Source organism: Poecilia mexicana, unplaced genomic scaffold (genome assembly GCF_051168715.1).
Source record: "Poecilia mexicana isolate PSO_F unplaced genomic scaffold, ASM5116871v1 scaffold_1, whole genome shotgun sequence".
In the NCBI taxonomy this organism is placed as follows: domain Eukaryota; kingdom Metazoa; phylum Chordata; class Actinopteri; order Cyprinodontiformes; family Poeciliidae; genus Poecilia; species Poecilia mexicana.
In genome coordinates, this window is record NW_028263370.1 from 922,120 (window position 1) to 932,221 (window position 10,102).

The following is a 10,102-nucleotide window of genomic DNA, read 5'->3' on the forward strand; positions in this document are numbered from 1 at the left end:
ATTCATTTCAGTGAATGGCCGAAAACAATATTACACAGAAAACTTTGTAAAATGGTCCAACTGCAGTAAAAAAAAGAAAAGAAATTAATACTTTGTAATGCAAAAAAGAAAAGGCAACATCATGGAAGGACTTGTTCGCTGTCTGAAGGAAGTGGCACTTGGGGGACAGCAACATGAGAGGATTTACCTGCAGGTTCCCAGGTATCATCCCAGATTTTTCCGCTAGAAAAGAACAACAATAAAATCAGGATGTGGATTTTTTGTGCTGTAAGGTTCACAAATCTCTCTTTCTAAGATGAATACCTGACTTTAAAAGGAGGTAATGTAGCCAAAATATTTTCTATGCCTACATCCACCCAAATGCCAGCTAGTACTTACATCTTGTTTTGTCCTAAATAGATAATATGACTTAATAAGTCATATTATCTTGACTTATTAAGTGTTAAATGATAAACTGACTGCAGTCATTTTTACCACTACACAAGCAATGTCTCTCAGTGTATCTTGGCATGTTTGACTGGGGTGGGGATACACTGTCACAGGGTGGATTAGTTAAACTTTTAGACTTACCGCATTAGTTCTACGCCCAGGGATTGATTTTAGGTACTACATTTCCACCAACCTAAATAACAAGAAAAGGAAAAAAAACAATTTTAAAAACAAAATAAGAAATGAAGTCAAAGCGTGTACACTTGAAAACTGAAAACTAGTGTGGTGACTGTCATATTTTATAATCCTTCTAAACTTTACTCTTCTTTACATGGATTTACACATTTTCTCAAATTAGTTTAACATTAACTTTAACCGCTTATTAACGGTCTCTATAGGTTTTCTGTTTCTGTGAGAATTTTGACATTTTAGGGCTGGACTCCTTAAGTCGCGAGATCAGTTTTCTTCTGGGTTCGATTCTCGGCCCGAGGTCTTTCTGCATGGAGTTTGCATGTTCTCCCTGTGCATGGTGGGTTCTTTCCGGGTTCTCCGGCTTCCTCCCACAGTCCAGAAACATGACTGTCAGGTTAATTGCTTTCTCTAAATTCTCCCTAGGTGTGAGTGTGTGTGTGTGTGTGTGTGTGTGTGTGTGTGTGTGTGTGTGTGTGTGTGTGCATGGTTGTGTGTTCTGTTTCTGTGTTGCCCTGCGACAGACTGGCAACCTGTCCTGGGTGTACCGTAGCAACACTCCCGACCACAATAGGGACAAGGGTGTAAGAAAATGGATGAATGTAAAGAAAACAAAACTTACGCCACCCTGACTTAAGGAGACGGCATGGTCAGCAGGTGACATGAATGCAGATGTGGCTGATCTATGGGCGGGGGTGGGGGACGGAGAGATGACGGAGTGGGAGGAGAGGCAGCTGGAGAGATGCTTCTGGGTCTTTTCTTCTTCTGAAAAGACTGAGAGGATGGGACAACAGGAGGAGAAACAGGAACAAGATCAAGCACTATCACAGTATCTTCCTGGTTCTCTGGTATCATCATCGGATGCTCCTCAGTAAGCATCCCAGGCTGCTCCTCAGTTATGGTCTCTGTCTGTTCAAAGATCAGGTTCTCAGCTCTTTACTTCTCTTCATCTGGCTTGCAACAGCAATAAATAACAGACAGGAGAAAAGATATTTGCCTGTTCTGACGCAAGTTCATTTTTAATTCAAGTAAATGACCTAGCTGCAATCAATGTATTCAGACAGGGTTCAAAACTTTACAGATCATCACAGCCTAGGGGCACTGATGTTTTTAGCAACCCTCCAATATTACAAAGTGGCAACAACAAGCATGACTATAAACATTATTATGTGACTCTATCATGGCTAATTAAACGTATTAAGCACAGGTACAGTGTACAGGTACAATTAGCCTCCAAGAGGCTAATTTAGCTAGCTTCCACCGTATATTTTCCGGCAAAAAGAAAAATGTTACAAACGTGTCTTCAACCATTCGCATTACAGTCCTACTGCCATTAAGTCCTAAAACTACCATCAGTAATTTTATAACGTAACACTTTGGAGTTATTTTTGGTTTTAGAGTACAAAAACATTTTGACAGATGCAGATTTCTACTCACCGGAGTGCAAGTGTCGCATAGGATGACGTCAGCTTATTCTTCTTCTTGGGTTTTTGTGGGATCCGTCCTTATTTTTATTTCAATCAAACATATTAAAAGGTTTACAGAACAGTTCGCATGCAATCACAAACGAAAACACATCTTAATTTTTCTTAAATTTATTTGGTGTAAATCATTGATATCATACTCAAAAATATTTTTTTGTTTTGTTTGTTTTTTTAAGGCTTTTAAATCAAGCTAACAACAAGCACAATAAAACCCCTCCGGTTTTAGATTTTAGTGAGTTGTTTTTAAATACCTAATTAAAATCTTATGACGGATACGTTTGGCTTTTGTATTTTTAGTAAATTCTTACTATCCTGTTCAAATTCGCAGATAAATTATAAATAAAGGTTTTTAAAAAAAGGATTTAAAAAAAAGGTTCTATTAGCGACAAGCGGCTTTTATCACCGATAGAATCAGGCAGATAGATCTGCCTGATATCTGCCTGATATCAGGCAGATCAGGGACCAACTGAGGCCATTCAATGGGGCTGATAACCACTGATAATCGCCATTCTATGGGATGATAACATCCGAAGCGGGTGTAAATGAAGCTGTCAGGGCTACTTTCTAGCCTAAAAACATCTTAAAACAACTTTTTGTGACAAATTAATAGTGTACTTACCTCTGTTTATAGCTACTGAATATGGAGGACCAAAACTGACATAATAATAAAGAAAAGAATAAATATATAAATAAAAGAATAAATATATATCGGACATAAATAAATAAAAGAATACAAGATAAATAAAAGAATCAATATAAAAATAAAAGTAGAAATATATAAATAAAAGAATAAAAGAATAAATATATATCCAACATAATAAATTAAAGAATCAATATAAAAATAAAAGTAGAAATATATAAGTAAAAGAATAAATATATATTTTGATAAGAAATAAAAGCATAAATATATATTTCCATTTGCTGTATTTATTTTTGTATTGTTTTCTGTATTTATTTCTGTATTGTTTTCTGTATTTATTTCTGTATTATTTCCTCCCTGTATTTCTGCTTCGTCGATATGTAAATGAGATGGGCAGCAGTCTTCCACGTCCAGCTCTTCATAGGTCAATAAACAGGAAAGAGAACGATCCGTGTGCTGATCGATTGTTAATGCCTGCCTAAGTGGCGCTTTCGGCCTCAGTTCAACAGTCCTCAGGAAACCTGACTGAAAAATTCACGAATACTCATTATCTTAAGGACACAATAAAAGGTAAGGTTAATAACAGCATTTAAGTGTTAGATAGCTGTTGTAGTGACTATTTGTGCCAAAACTTAAATTCAAAAATCAAAAAACTCAAAACTCGAAAGTGATCTAAACAAAAGGGTGAATCCAACTCAAATAGTCACCTGATGCACTGTGGATTCTCGTTTACGCAGCAAAAAGGATCAAAAAGTCAAAATGCAGTAATTTGATTTTATTTTGCAGTTCAGGCAAAAACGTTACAGGCTTCTGCTTCTATTCCTATACCTTTTCTCTGACGACAGAAACCGATGTGACTAATTGATAAGCTGGTAAAAAACCTTATGACCACCCACTTGCATAATAAGCTACCTAAGACCCACCTATTTATACCGTGAAATACCCACATCCCAACCTGAAATTAATTGACTAATTATGTGAATTCCTAATCAAAGAAATTATAAACAACAAATCAAACAAAAATTCTAATGATAAATCAACTAGAAAACAAAGAAATAATAAGAATAAACTAAACAATTTAAATTCTAAGATTTAACCAAAAAATTGGAAAATAGCTCCTACAGCTGTTATTACTCATTGTCAATCCAACATTCTCTGACTGTGTATATAATAAACAGCCTCCGATCGGAGAGTAAACCAGCTAGCAGCAGCTTTAGCCACAGTTAGGAAACATACACGTACACCGCTTCCTTTCAGTGCTGTTGTTAAGTTTCACAAAAATCACGTACATCTTCCAACACTGTTGTTTGGAAAAGCATTTTAAATATTGATTTAAGCACCATCTACCAAATAATTTACTTATTCTGATGTGATTCATAATTTCTCCATTTGTTTTGTTGTCCATCTTTCTCAACAGTAGCCGACCTGACAACCTACCATATCTGGGATGGTCTTGTTCCTCTGTCCATGGCAGGTTCAGTCAATCAGCTGTGGGACATCTGCTGCCTAGTCAAACTATCATGGGCTTCTTGATTTAAAAAGAGAAACCAGTACACTTCTTGGATGAACACTCACTACTGCTAGCAGCTGTTAGAAATGAAATCTTTGTGTACCTATTCTGTAGTTAATATATTTATCTACTAATAAATGAATTGATGTTGTGTAGAGTTCTGTAAAAAACTATTAATAGCTTCTCTTGAGTAATCTACATATGTGCAACTTTTACATTTAAATAGGTTCTTTTTGTAAATTTTACACATCTGGAAACAAAGTATGTGGAGGAGAGGAAACGCTAAAATTAAAGCTGCCATTGTGGACCAAAGGCATAAGGTTTGTGGCTGTTTCTTTAAAACATCTATTTAATAATTATATTAAACACTACATGGTTACTACATTACACAAACATAATTACCACAGTTAATAATTTAAGTCATTGATAGAGAAAATGTATTTACAAAAGGCATATCAATTTTATTTTAACAGTATGTACTCAGGGTTTACAACTTAAGAAGACATCCATGTATGGTCCTTGGCGGGTGCCAGTCTGCAGTGAACTGGTGGTGACAGAGGCAGTGGTATACTGTAATAAGCAGCTTGAAGCAGAAGTCCCACCATGTGATCCACAGGGTTTTCCCACCTCAGCACAAACTTCATGCACTTTGTTTCCACAGGCACCACAGCAGAATGAAGTGTAACCTGTTAAAAGGGAAATGAAGGTGTTTGTCAGAGTTGACACCTATTAAACACAGCACATAACACAGGAAAGACAAGAGAAAGTTAGATTCTTAATACTCGCGAGGAGAACAGACAGAGATGTGCTTTCAGTTACAAATCTCCAACTGCTCTGAAGCACATTTGCCTGCCCCTCTCTTTTTATTGTCTTTAGGATCCCTAATCACAGAGAGCGCTGTAACTCTAAGGGGAGGGGAAAAGACACTTCATCACACAGTCACAGCGCCAAGATTATAGCTAACTAACAACACAATCTATCTCGCACTAGCTTATCCAGTTCCTGACCCAGGATCAAGCAGGACAAGTTGTACATCTTCACGGCGATGGTTTTATAGCTATCTAAGAGGTCAAAGCAGGCCGTTCTGAGAAGAGCTGCTGTCACTGCTCTTCTTCAGAGAGGCCTCCTCTGAGGAAGGAAGCAGAGTGATTAACAATACAGAAACATTCCTTAAAACCTATGACTAAACTAAATAAGTAAGAATACATAAACTAAGAACTTAATAAAGATATACCAAATAGTTGATAATAATACAATTTACCTAACAGTGTTATTCCTATATTATCAATTTTCAACTGCCAAGTCTACAACTGCAGGAAAACAAAGTATAAGAAACTTAACCTTCTAATCATAACATTTGATAAATATTCATTGGAGCTAATATATATATATATATATATATATATATATATATATATATATATATATATATATATATATATATATATATATTAGGGATGTGCCGATCAGGTTTTTTCCTCCCGATACCGATCACCCATGAGGGCCGATACACCGATACCGATCACCGATACCGATCACATAATTATTATTATCATAAACACTACTGGTTACATTATGTGGAAAAAGGAACCATGAATTCACCTTAATTTAGACAAAAACTTGTTTTTAATAACTTTTTCCAAGAAGAAAACTAAACAAAACAGGCATTGTGCAAATTGTACTGCTATTGATAAAACTATCTTTAACAGACTGATAACATATGAAGGCTCTGAAGAGGCTAAATAATACAAAGAGCCAAAATAAAACCTCTCAACATTGCCAAAAAAATTCAAGTATAAAACTTAACATTCAAAGGCAAAAACAGGATCCATTACAATAAACAATCCAGAGTTACTGAATGAAAACTTCCTGATAGCATGGCGGCTAGCTGATTACTGCTAGCTCTGATTGACTGTTTCTGACTGAGCGGAGTAATTATGCAGAACAGGGAGGAGATCGATTATTTTTTCAGAGATTATCTGTCTCATGTTAGGACAGCGAAAGTTTTAATACATATGTAAAATTTGTTTTTTAAGTTAGATGCTGCAGCTTTAAGCAGGTTCGGTGTGAGAGTCACTACCAGGTGGAGCAGAAGCGAAGCTCCGTCTGTCAAATATTACTACATGTAGCAGCGGTTCAACAGCGAGAGCAGAACCAGCGTCTTACATCGCAGCTCGAAGACTTAAATAATTTCGCGGGTTATTTGTTTAGCTTTCTGACCGTCATGCTAATCCGGGTGAGTGTTTGTAGCTGTGCGCTGCTTTACCTGCTATCTGATCCTCCGTATGTCTTTTTTACTGCAGTGAGCCTCGATGTAGCCAATCTCCGTCAAGTATGGCTTTGTTTTTATTCCATACTAGATTCGTCATGTTGATGCATTTTGACCTGCTTCAATTTTCCGCCGCAACACGCAAACTTCCCCATTCACTCAGTGCGTTGTAGTTCCACATCGCTTAGGATTTGTTGCTGCGCGTTTGCGCAGAGTGAAAGAAAGAGGAGACCAGCTGCACAGGCAGGTTGGAAATGAGAAACAGGTGATCGGTATCGGTAAAAGAGACAATGATCGCCGATCACCGATCATGCACTTTTTCACGAAAATCGGCCCGATTGTGATCTCTAATATATATATATATATATATATATATATATATATATATATATATATATATATATATATATAGTTAATTCTCAGTATTCAGCCACGCCCTTAACTCCTCCCAACTCTAGCAGACTGACTACTGACCAGCTCTCCGTCTCACAGGTCCGAAAAGACTCTAATTCCCGGGTATTACCGCAGATAAGAATTTAGAGAACTTTTGTTTAAGCTGGGCCCGGGAAAGATTCGTCTAAACTCTGACTACCTTCATCCAGACGTTATGCCCCGCTTCAGTTCATGACTCAGACATCGGAGTAGCCCCGCCGATGTCCGAACTCATGAACCACATCTGTTAACGGTAGCTCCTTCCCTGTAATTAACGTGCACTTGGTAACCGGCTTAGATAATTTTAGTGACTAGGAATAAGTCCCAGGGACATTATTTATCTGAACTAAAGAACTTACGAAGCCACCCTAAGTTACTAGAACCATAAGCACTGATTTTACAATGATCAGAGAAATTAAATCTAGATGACTCAATTAATTTAACTGTCCACAGACATCAAATTAGACTTTAGTAATTTTATTAGCAAGCTTAAGCAAGGGAAAAAACATACAGCATCTCAATTGAAATTTAAGAAAATAAAACTTGAAAGATTTTCTAGAAATTAATCCTGCTTCTAACCCTACACTGTGTCTTAATCTAAATAGAGGCTTTGGGGGAGGCAGTATTACTCGAACCCAGATGCAGAGACGATCTTGGCAGCAGAAAACTTTAACGTCCATGGATGGAGTCCTGTCTTTGTCTTGGCAGAATCCTTTCAGAATAAATCCAAAGTTGAACTGGTGAGAATCCTCAACGAACTCAGTTCTTTATCCATAACAGATCTTTGTCTATTCCCCATGTCTACTGGAGCATCATTGTAATCTTTTGGGTTGAGTGCAGGGCCGCAGTCGAGTCAGAATCCCGGGTTGTGGGTAAACGGATCTTGTCCCTTTCTTGTGCAGCGCGTAGTCGTCCCGGGGTATCATCACGCAGCCCTCCGTTGATTCTGCATCTCCATGTGTGCTCGACTCGAACGCCGCGGAACAAAGAACCCCGATCCTTCTGTCTGGTGTCTTTTTATTCTTATCAGCAGCCACACACTTTCTTTCCTCATGGACGTTTTTACTTGACGTCAACTGTTCTTTAGTTAGCCTCAGACTACAGATGAACTTTATTTCTCCTGAGCTGCACTTTCAGTTCCCTGTCTGAATTCTGCACCTGTTTCGTCCGTACTGACTGCTTGGACAGATGATCTAATATCCATCACCATCTTGGAGACATGATGTCTGTTCTAATGACCTAATGTCTTGGTCACCTCTGCTCTCCTTTCGGTTCCTCTTTTCCTGTTACATGACTCTCTTTCTGTCTGACTATGATTTTTTATGATTAAATAGAAAAAAGTAGAATTAAAGCAAAGTTTGCAGGACACTATAACAACACACACAACCAGATTAATTTTATTACCGTCTGACTCTACTGTTGGGTCTTGATGTCACCTGTGTAATTAGTTTTAAAGATAACTTTATTTTTTGTTATTATTAAACTAAAATCTCCAGCATGGGGAAGTGGGATGAGCTCGACTTTTCTCGACAATATATATATACACTGCTCAAAAAAATAAAGGGAACACTCAAATAACACATCCTAGATCTGAATGAATGAAATATTCTCATTGTTCTCTACAAAGTTGAATGTGCTGACAACAAAATCACACAAAAATCATCAATGGAAATCAAATTTATTAACCAATGGAGGCCTGGATTTGGAGCCACACACAAAATTAAAGTGAAATGTTCCCTTTATGTTTGAGCAGTATATATATATATATATATATATATATATATATATATATATATATATATATATATATATATATATATAGTGAGAGAGAGAGAGAGAGAGAATTACATTTCTCTCCAATGAAATGTTAATATCTATCTATCTATCTATCTATCTATCTATCTATCTATCTAAAACAGCGTCTTCCTCCTCATGTCTTGATCGTAGTAAGAGTTTAACTTCTCAGGACGTGATGGAGCAGCGGGTGTTTGGCATAACTGTTCAGTTTTGGACATGTGGCTACAGCGACATTTCGCTACTGCAGCAGGGCCGAGCGCAAATCGTGACACCTCACCTACTAATGGCACTTCCGGTGGCAGGTGTGACACCTGCCACAAGTGCCACTGCTTTCGGGACTAGCTGCCAGAGTTACCACTGCGTTCGGCTGACTTCGGCTGACCTCGGCACCTCTTACTGGCACTTCTGCTGACACCTGCCATTAGTGCCACTGTTTTCGAGTCTAGCTGTCAGTGTTGCCACTGACTTAGGCAAATGGACTACATATCACATGATGCTTTATTACTAGTAGAAGAAGAACTTAAAGACAGACGAAGAAGACAGAATTTAATGAGTTTTTTTTTCGCAGAAATACTTATGTTAGCTGAATTCCTACACGTTTTGTATATCATGTATGATTCGTTCATCCTATTTATTCACTAAAGTTCATCTGAATAATCCAGCCGACTCCTTTCGTCTTTGTATTAATCAAATACACAGCAGGTATCAGGGATGCCATTGGTTTCGGCACCTTTGTAACAGCTGAGTCTGGCTTCCGCTAGAGCTGGCATTAGGTGTCCAGATGTTTCAGAGCTGTCACAACTGGTGCCGATGTTTTGGGGGATGGCAATGACAGTTTTTTGAAAACGTGTTACTTATAATGCGTGTTTATAAAAAAAAAATCAATGGTAATTGGTTATTTATCCATTTAACACTTTGAATATTTTTGACTGAGTTTAATTCAAGCAAGATGGCCAATTGAATATACTATAAAGTGTCACTATTACAGTGGAACCTGTCGTGGTTCCACTGTAATAGGACACATCTGGTTCAAGGACACATCTGGTTATTCACACATTACTGATAGTTAATAGGACTTTTTACTTAATCAAAATGACATTCAACCCTTGCCCATGTTTATATCGCAGAACAGTGGCTGACATGGTGCAACAGGAAGCCAAATGTTGCAACTGGATAATAGTAATAATAATCAGACTCTGTAAGCTATGCTAATTAACGTATATTGTAGAAATTAATAAAGTTTGAAAAATAAATTTAAGCTTAATGATCATAATTTCTCATGGAGGAATAAGTTATTTGATCCTGATGTAGTAAATTCACACGTTGACTAAACATGAATTTTACAGCAGACT